Below are 10,297 nucleotides of genomic sequence, written 5' to 3' on the forward strand. Positions count from 1 at the left end.
TGACAGATTTTATTTTTCTGGGCTCCCAAATCACTGTGGATGGTGATTGCAGCCATGAAATTAAAAGATGTTTGCTTCTTGGAAGGAAAGCTATGACAAACCTAGACAGTGTATTAAGGAGCAGAGACGACTTTGCCGACAAAGATCCATGTAGTCAAAGCTATGGTTTTTCCAGTGGTCATGTACAGATGTGAGAGTTGGACCATAAAGAAGATTGAGCACCAAAGAATTGATGCCTTTGAATTGTGGTACTGGAGAAGACTCTTGAGGCTCCCTTGGACTGCAAGGAGGTCCATCCTAAAAGAAGTCAACCCTGAATATTCATTGGAAGGACTTATGCTGAACTTGAAGTTCCAGTACTTTGGCCACCTGATGGGAAGAGATAACTCATTGGAAAAGACCCTGATGCTGGGAAAGGTTGAGGGCAGGAGAAGGGCATGACAGGGGGTGAGATGTTTGGATGGTATCACCGACTCAATGAACATGAGTTTGAGCAAACTCTGGGAGATAGTGAAGGACAGGGAAGTCTGGTGCACTGCAGTCCTTGGGGTTGCAAGAAGTTGGAGGTGACTTAGCGACTGAACACCACCACCACCACCACTGTCTTTAAAAGCCCTTGCCATCAGAGAGTTTGAGTCTTTTAATCATGAACTGCCCATTCTCCTTGCTGCTGCTGCTAAGTCGCTTCAGTCATGTCCGACTCTGTGTGACCCCATAGACGGCAGCCCACCAGACTCCCCCGTCCCTGGGATTCTCCAGGCAAGAACACTGGAGTGGGTTGCCATTGCCTTCTCCACCCATTCTCCTTGGTGCTCTGCGAATAAATCTTTCTTTCTCCAGAAACTCAGGTGTTTTGCTTTGTTTGGCCCCACTGTGCAGCACTGATGCTGCAGCTGAAACTGAAACTGCAAAACTTTGACCACCTCACGCAAAGAACTGAGTCACTGGGAAAGACCTTGATGCTGGAAAAGATTAAAGGCAGGAGGAGAAGCGGATGACAGAGGATGAGATGGTTGGATGGCATCACTGACTTGATGGACATGAGTTTGAACACGCTCCGGGAGCTGGTGACAGATACGGAAGCCTGGCCTTCTGCAGTCCATGGGGTTGCAGAGTCGGACATGACTGAGCGACTGAACTGAACTGTGCAGCAAGCACACGGACTTGGGTTTGACAATTTCAACATGAATTTTGGGGGAGACGTGGTTCAACCCATGTCACTTAATTTTCTTGATTTTGTTTAAATCAGAGTGTATCTGGGGACGTCCCTGGTAGTCCCATGGTTAAGAATCTACCTTGCAATTCAGGGGACACATGTTAAATCCCTGGTTGGGGAAATGAGATCCTACTTGCCTGGGAACAAATAAGCCTGGGCACCATAACTAGAGAGTCCATGTGCTGCAATGAAAGATTCTCCAAGGGCTTTCCTGGTGGCTCAGTGGTAAAGGATCTGCCTGCCAGTGCACGAGACATGGGTTCGGTCCCTGATCCAGAAAGATCCCACATGCCTCAGAGCAACTAAGCTTGTGCACCACATCTATTGAGCCTGTGCTCTAGAGCCTGAGAGCCATAACTATTGAAGCCTGTATGCTGTAGAGTCTGTGCTTTGCAACAAGAGAAGCCACAGCAATGAGAAGCCAGTGCATCGCAGCTAGAGAGTAGCCCCAACTCTTCAAAACTACAGAAACGTCTGCACAGCAAGAAGACCCAGAACAGCCAAAAATTAAAAATAAATAAATATTAAAAAAAAGATTCTGCCAGCCCAATTAAGTCTTGACACCAGCAAATAAATTATTTTTTTATTTAAAAAATAATTTATTAAAAAATAATTATATTTTTAAAAAGTATAACTGCTCTGGAACCCTGTCAGGCAGCATGGAAGGGAAATTCACTCTCAGGTATTACTGCAGCCCTGGCCTCCTGCCTTCCCACCTGCAGAGATGCTGAAGGTCTCCGGAGGCCATTGAGACCCTAGGGGACAGGACTCCTAGAACTTCGCTCCTCATTGGTCGGTGCTGATATGCCCTTGTCCTAGCTGCCCACTTCCAGATGAAGCTGGGAGCCCCACTCCCACCTCCCCCCACATCCTCCAGGTGCTTGTTCCCCCAGGGCCCCCCAAGGATACAGACCAGCCCTCAGTTTGCCCCTTCCCTACCGGCCTTTCCCTCAGCCCGCAGCCGCAGGCAATTCAATTCTTTTCTGAGTCTAAGAAGACTCTGAATTTGGCCTCAGAGCAGAGAATTCTAAGGGTCCAGCCTCAAACCCAGTTGGTATGTCTTAAGGAGAAGGGAGGGAGTAACAAATAGCTGGGTTCTTTTTTCCAAGAGTAGGGAAACCAAATGCTCACATTCCATAGTTTAGTAGATGATGCTGGCACATTCAAGCTCTCTGCCCTCCACTGTGCCCTCTCTCAGCAGTGGCCTCTGCAAACCTCTATTCTGCTCGGAACCACCTTCTGCCACCCTCCTCCATGCCCCCCGCCCCCGGCTGACCTTAATGATGCCAGCTTGTCTGCCTCCTTGAACTACTGTGGCTTCCTGCCAGTGACCCTTGCACACGGCACCATCCCTTCTTCCCTGCTTCCCTGGGAGTTGGAAAGGGATCTTCCTGCCCCAGGCCAAGTGCTCCCCACTCTCCTCCAGCTCTGTCAGTGGCCCCTCCTTATACATTTTAGATTGTTTTTTAAATAAAGATTTATGTTTGGTGGTGGTTTCGTTGCTAAATCCTGTCCGACTTTTGAGACCTCACCATGGACTGTAGCCTGCCAGGCTCCTCTGTCCATGGGATTCTCCAGGCAAGAATGCTGGAGTGGGTCACCATTTCCTTCTCCAGGGGATCTTCCTGACCCAGGGATTGAACCTGGGTCTCCTGTACTCGGTATGTTTAGAAACATTGATGATTTACAGAAAAGTGTACAGAGACTTCTTGTATACAACCCTCTTACCCAATTGTACATTACTATTAACTAAAGTTCACACTTTATTCAAATTCCCTTGGTTTTTTCCTAACATCCTTCTTCTGTTTCAGGGTGCCACCCAAGATGTCACGTGACATTCTGTTGTCATGCCTCCTTGGGCTACTCTTGGCTGGGACAGTTTCTCAGACTTTCCTTGTCTTTGAGAATCTTGATGGTTTGGGGAAGTACGGTTGTCAGTAGACTGTCCCTCATTTGGGGTTCGTGTGGTGGTTTGTTTTTCTCATGACTAGACTGGTGTTTAAGGGCTCTTGGGAGGAAGACCACAGAAACGAAGTGTCATCCTCATCACGACGTTTCAAGGCTGCCTGTCAACATGCTCACCGCCGTGGATGTTGACTTTGATCGCCTGGCTGAGGTGGTGTCTGTAAAGTTCTTTGTCTCCCGTTCCATACTGTGCTCCCTGGAAGAACTCCGTAGGTGCAGCCCCTGCTTAGTGGGTGGGGAGTCAAGCTTCACTTCCTCGAGGGGTCAATATTTACATCAATTATTGACAATTTTCCCATACAGAAACTTTCTCTCTCCCTCTTTTATTTGCTTAATCATTTATTTGTATCAATACAGACTCACAGATATTTATTTTATCCTTTGAGTTATCAAATATGTTATTTCTTTTTTGTTCAAATTGTTCCTACCTTTGACTCTGGGTTGATTCAATTTTAGTAATTTCTGTGGTCCTTTGATGTGGCCCCATCCCTTTGTTTTGGAAGCACTTCCTTCCTTCCTTCCAGGCTTCCGAGATGCTTCAGGCTCCTCCCCCAGGCTAGAATTAGACACTTCTTCCAGGAGCCCTGGTGTCTGTTATCAAGGAGAACAGGCTTAGGAACCTAGGTCTGGGTGCCGTGTGCCCTCTAAAGGAACAAAATTGGAAATTTGTGTGGAAATATAGATAACCTGTGTATAATACACACGACTAGGATGCTGGGACAAATATCAACAACCTCAGATATGCAGATGATACCACTCTGATGGCAGAGAGTGAAGAAGAACTAAAGAGTTTCTTGATGAAACTGAAAGAGGAGAGTGAAAAAGCTGACTTGAAAGTCAACACTCAAAAAACTAAGGTCATGGCATCTAGTCCTTTCACTTCATGGCAAATAGAAGGGGAAAAAGTTAAAGCAGTGACAGATTTTATTTTCTTGGGCTCCAAAATTAGTGCAGATGGTGACTGAAGCCATGAAATTAAAAGATGCTTGCTCTCTGTAAGGAAAGCTATGACAAACCTAAACAGCATATTAAAAAGCAGAGATACCACTTTGCCGCCAAAGTCCATCTAGTCAAAGCTAAGGTTTTTCCAGTAGTCATCTATGGATGTGAGAGTTGGATAATAAAGAAGACTCAGCACCAAAGAAAATATTCTTTTGGATTGTGGTGCTGGAGAAGATTCTTGAGAGTCCCTTGGACTGCAAGCAGATCAAACCAGTCAATCCTAAAGGAAATCAATCCTGAATATTCATTGGAAGGACTGATGCTGAAGCCGAAGCTCCAATATTTTGACCACTTGATGCAAAGAGCCAATTCATTGGAAAAGACTCTGATGCTGGGAAAGACTGGGGGCAAGAGGAGAAGGGGGTGGCAGAGGATGAGATGGTTAGATAGCATCCCTGACTCAATGGATATGAATTTGAGCAAATTCCGGGAGATAGTGGAGGACAGGAGAGACTGGCATGCTGCTTTCCATGGGGTCACAAAGAGTTGGACATGACTTAGTGACTGACTAACAACGACAGCATTTCTGTATTTACTCATCTATATTTTTACAAGATAAATGAGTTTCTGCTTATATCTCCAACTGTAAACCAGCACCAGTGGTTCATTCCAGCCTTTCCCTTGCTTATCTATAACTTCCCTCTGCAAATGGGAGAAACTCAGCTCCCACCACCCGCCATCCCCTTATTTATTTATCCATGTGATTCAGGAGTGTTAGCTTGCTCACCACAAGCAACGAATTTATCAGCAAGAGAACAGCACTACGTACAGCTCCCTTTGTCAACAGACTTTGGCAGGATGAGAAAGGAGAAACAGAGAATGAGATAATTGGATGGCATCATCGACTCAGTGGACATGAGTTTGGGCAGACTCTGGGAGATAGTGAAGGACAGGGGAACCTGGCGTGCTGCAGTCCATGGGTTCACAAAGAGTTGGATACGACTGAGTGACTGAACAGCAACAACAAAGTCTTATGGCCACCAATCATTCCCGCAGTTGCTTAAGAAACTTTAGATCAGCACCTTTTCTCCCCTATCTCCTTCAGGGAGGTTATGTGACTTTTCTAATACAGTTACATTCTTTTTTCACAGTCTGCACTCTATCCTGGGATTCCCCCACTATCTCCTAAATGATTTTTTAAAAAATTTGTCTCCATTAAGGTTTTCTCTGTGCTGTAAAGCTCTGGGGATTTGACAGTGGACAGTGTCCTGCATCCATCATCACAGTGTTATACAGAACCATTTCATTCCATCCCCCCAATTCTCCTGTGCCTTCCTTCCAACCCTTGGCAACCACTGATTAGTTTTCCTATTCTATCTCCTGCATTTTATTATTTTATTTTTGTCTTTTCACAGCTTTACAGCTCATTTTCTTTTTAAAAAATTCTTTTTGGACTATAGTTGGTTTACAATGTTGTGTTAGTTTCAGGTATACAGTAAAGTGAATCAGTTACACACACACACACTCACACACACATTAATATATGTGCCGTGCCATGCTCAGTCACTCAGTCACGTCTGACTCTGCAACCCCATGGACTGTAGCCCTCCAGACTCCTTTGTCCATGAGATTTCCCAGGGAAGAATACTGGAGTGGGTTGTCATTTTGTTCAGGGGATCTTCTCGACCCAGGGATTGAACCTGCATCTCCCATATCTCCTGCACTGGCAGGAGGATTCTTTACCACTGAGCCACCTGAGTAGCTATATGTATGTATGTGTATATATATATATATATGCACATACCCCTTTTTAGATTCTTTTTTCCCTACAGATCATTACAGAGAGTTGAGTAGAGTCCCCAGTGCTCTACAGTGGTTCTTATTAGTTATCTGTCTTATATATGTATATGTGTGTGTGAGTTGCTCAGTCGTGTCTGACTCTTTGTGACCCCATGAGTTGGGCCCGCCAGGCTCCCATGACTTGGACCCACCAGGCTCCTTCACCCATGAGAGTCTCCAGGCAAGGAGTGGGTTGGGAGTGGGTTGCATTCCCATCTTCATATCTTATACAAAGTAGTGTGTATGTGTCAGTTCCAATCTCCCAATTTATCCATTCCCCCACTTCTCCCTAGTGACCGTAAGTTTTTTTCTATATCTGCAACTCTATTTCCATTTTGTAGATAAGTTCATTTGTAACCTTTTTTTAGATTCCACCTATGAGTGATATCATACGTTACTTGTTTTTCTCTGTGTGACTTACTTCTCTTGGAATGATAATCTCTAGGTCCATCTCTGTTGCTGCAAATGCATTTTAACTGTGCTCGACTTTCTCCAGGGACTCCTGCTCACCAGCATTTATCATCTTTGAAAATGCGTCTCTCTAATCACTTTGGGTACCTCCCACTATGACATCACCTGTTGTCTCCTTTTCATAGACAAACTCCACATTTGCCCTGAATTTGAATGAACTTTTTGGCCAGCTAGACAGGGCATGTGGTTCCCTTACAGACATTTGTACATCTGCTGGCTGGTGATTCCAAAAAGAAAGCAATTTGAAAACTTGCTTACATGAATATTTATAGCAGCATATCCTTGAGAACTAAATAGCATAAAAATCCAAATATCCATCAACTGATGGATGGATAAACAAAATGTGGTCTGTCCTCACAATGGAATATTACTCAGCAGAAACAGGAAAGAAGTGCTGATACAGGCTATGGCACAGATGAACCTTGAAAACATTGCACTGTGGGAAAGAAACCAGAGACAAAAGGCCCCGTCTTATGGTACTGTGATTCCATTTATATGAGAGGTCCAGAACAGCCAAATCCATAGACAGAAAGAAAAGAAGACTGGCAGTTGCGAGGGGCTGAGGGGAGGGAAAATTAAAGGGCGATGGCTAAGGGGTGATCAACATGTTTTAAAATTGATTTTGTTGATGACTGCACAAGACTGTGAGTATACTGCTGCTGCTGCTGCTAAGTCGCTTCAGTCGTGTCCGACTCTGTGCGACCCCCACAGACAGCAGCCCACCAGGCTCCCCCGTCCCTGGGATTCTCCAGGCAAGAATACTGGAGTGGGTTGCTATGTCCTTCTCCAATGCAGGAAAGTGAAAAGTGAAAGTGAAGTCGCTCAGTCGTGTCCGACTCTTCACAACCCCATGGACTGCAGCCTACCAGGCTCCTCTGTCCATGGGATTTTCCAGGCAAGAGTACTGGAGTGGGGTGCCATTGCCTTCTCCATACTACACACCATCAAATTGTACGCTTTAGATAGATGGATTGTATGGTATGTGAATTACAGTTTCATAAAGTTGTTACAAAACAACATAGAACAATTCCCTCACTGATTGTGCTAAGGCGATATCCATTGAGATGAGTCATACTCACTGTGTGAATTCTCAGGATGACTCAGGGTTATAGGGTTATTTTCATGACAGCCCCAAGTTGGGCTTCAGGTCGACCCAGGACCAGCCAAGGAGGCTTATTTAAAGGTGCCCAGAACTGCTTTACGCAGGAGCTGGCCACGCACACCTGTGAAGCCTCTTTGGCTGTGCGGTCCCAGAGATGGAGCAGGCCATGAACAAAAACACTGTCAGGGTCATTTCAGCTCTGGACTCTCCTTTCCCTCCATTCTAGGGCTTGAATTGGGATTGGAATCTGGGACAGTTCTGCAAGTGACAGAATTTGAGCCCTGTCTGTAGGACTGTGGCCCATGCCTCCAGGGTGGGGGTGGGGGTACGACTTTCTGACGCCAGATCAAATGTGGACGTGTTTATAGCAGTAGGGTTAGGTTGGTTTAAGTTGCTCAGTCGTGTCTGAGTCTTTGTGAGCCCATGGACTGTAACACTCCAGGCTTCCCTGTCCTTCATTGCCTCCTGGAGCTTGCTCACACAGCAACAAAGCAGCCAAAGAAATTGGTGCCAGAATCTAATCTGAGAGGGAGTGTCACACGTAGAGTCATACGCATTCGTTCTCAATGGGAGTGACCTGTCACGGGGGACAGAGATCAGGTGGATTGTCAGAGCAATTAAGTAGAATTCACTCTCCCTCCAGTTCCAGCTCTACTTGCTGATCCATTGGTCTTGCTCGAAACCTCCCAGCATGTTCGTCAGTAGGAAATCTGGACACTCTGTATTTCCTGCTGATCAGTCTCCGTGTCCATGACCAGAGGGCAGGCAATGAAGGAGCTGGTTTGTCTTCCTTTTCACCACTAACTCACCTGGCCTTAGCCTCTGTGGTGTGTTGAATGGTCCCCAACCCCCTGCCACCATGGATCTACCTAGAACCTGTGAACATGACCTTATCTAGAAAAAAGGGTCTTTGCAAATGTAATTGGATATTTATTTATGTATTTGACTGCACTAGGTCTTAGTTGCAACACCTGGGAGCTTTAGTTCCAGCAGGGTAACTCTTAGTTCTGGTAGGTGGGATCTAACTCCCTGACCAGGGATCGAACCCGGGGCCCCTGCACTGGGAGCACAGAGTCTTAGCCACTGGACCACCCAAGAAGTCCTCTGCAGATATAATTAAGAATCTCTACTTGAGATCATCCTGGATTATCTGTCATTGGCCCTAAATCTAATGATTGATACTCTCATAAAAGACAGAAGAGAGGAAGGCTGTGAGAAACAAAGGCAGAGATTCAGGTGGTGTACCTCAAAGTGAGGAAGGCCTGGAGCTGTCGGAAGCTGTTAGAAGCCAGGAAGCCTCCTCCCCGAAAGTCTTTGGAGGGAGTTGGGTCCTGCCGACACCTTGATTTCAGACTTCTGGCCCCTGAAATTCGAGAGAATACATTTCTGTTGTTTTATGTCACCAGGTTGGTGGGGATTTGTTATGGCCAAAATGAATACATCCCTGAGTCTCTGAACTTCATCTGTAAAATGTATTAAAATAAAACAGCATGGACTATGTGCCAGGGATTATGTAGACTAAGCCTTAACCTACTTATGCCATCTAATTCCTGGTATTCCCATTTTGCCACGTTGGAAGGAGGTGAAACAGGAGGCTGTGACTGTGCTGTGGACTGGCAGGACCTGCTGTGTGGTCAGCTCCCCCAGGGCTTTTGTCCTTGGCTCCCTAACACTCAAGCACTGGGAGTCTAACTCATAAAGCCTCTGGCCTGGCCTGTTTCTGAGATCTTCCATTCTGTGCACCAGCGAGCACTGCAGGGGCTTGAGGGGTCACCGGGGGATTAAAGGGTTAAATCCAAACCTCAGTGGCCAGGCCTCTGATGTGGTCCTGTTGTTGTTGTTCAGTCACTGAGTCATGTCCAACTCTTTGTGACCCCATGGACTGTAGCATAACAGGCTTCTCTGTGCTTCACTATCTCCCAGAGCTTGCTCAGACTCATGTCCATTGAGTCAGTGGTGCCATCCAACCATCTCATCCTCTGTCCATTTCTCCAAACTACAGGGAGGGAGCACAGCCTCATCTATCAGCAGAAAATTGGATTATTGGATTAAAGATTTACTGAACATGGTCCTGCTCACCAGAGCAAGACCCAGTTTTCCCCACAGCCAGTCCCTCTCATCAGGAAGTTCACACAATCTTCTTATCCTCATCCATCAGAGAGCAGACAGAATGAAAACCACAATCACAGAAAACTAACCAAATGGATGACATAGATCACAGCCTTGTGTAACTCAGTGAAACCATGAGCTATGATGTGTAGGGCCACCCAAGACAGACGGGTCATGGAGGAGAGTTCCGACAAAACGTGGTCCTCTGGAGAAGGGACTGGCAAACCACTTCAACATTCTTGCCTCAAGAACTCCATGAATAGCATAAAAAGGTAAAAAGTGGTCCTGGGGTTCTCCTATTGGCCTGCCCAGAAGGTCCTCTCAGCAGTTCTTCCTATCCCTGCTGACCCCTAATGTACCCTGATTTGGAGAGGGATGCTTACACTAGGAAACAGAGAGTAGACCCAGAAGTCCTCCCAAACAGCATCCTCTCCTCATCCAGAGAGACACTGAGTCCACCCTGGGTGGTGACAGGCAGGGTGGCCTGTTGCTTCATTTTGGTGCTAGTGTGGACGGTGACTGCAGCCGTGAAATGAAAAGACGCTTGCTAGCTAGAAGAAAAGTTATGAAAAACCTAGACAGTGTATTAAAAAGCAGAGACATCACTTTGCTAACAAAAGTCCGAAAAGTCAAAGCTATGGTTTTTCCAGTAG

This window comes from Bos indicus, chromosome 16 (genome assembly GCF_029378745.1).
Source record: "Bos indicus isolate NIAB-ARS_2022 breed Sahiwal x Tharparkar chromosome 16, NIAB-ARS_B.indTharparkar_mat_pri_1.0, whole genome shotgun sequence".
In the NCBI taxonomy this organism is placed as follows: Eukaryota; Metazoa; Chordata; class Mammalia; order Artiodactyla; family Bovidae; genus Bos; species Bos indicus.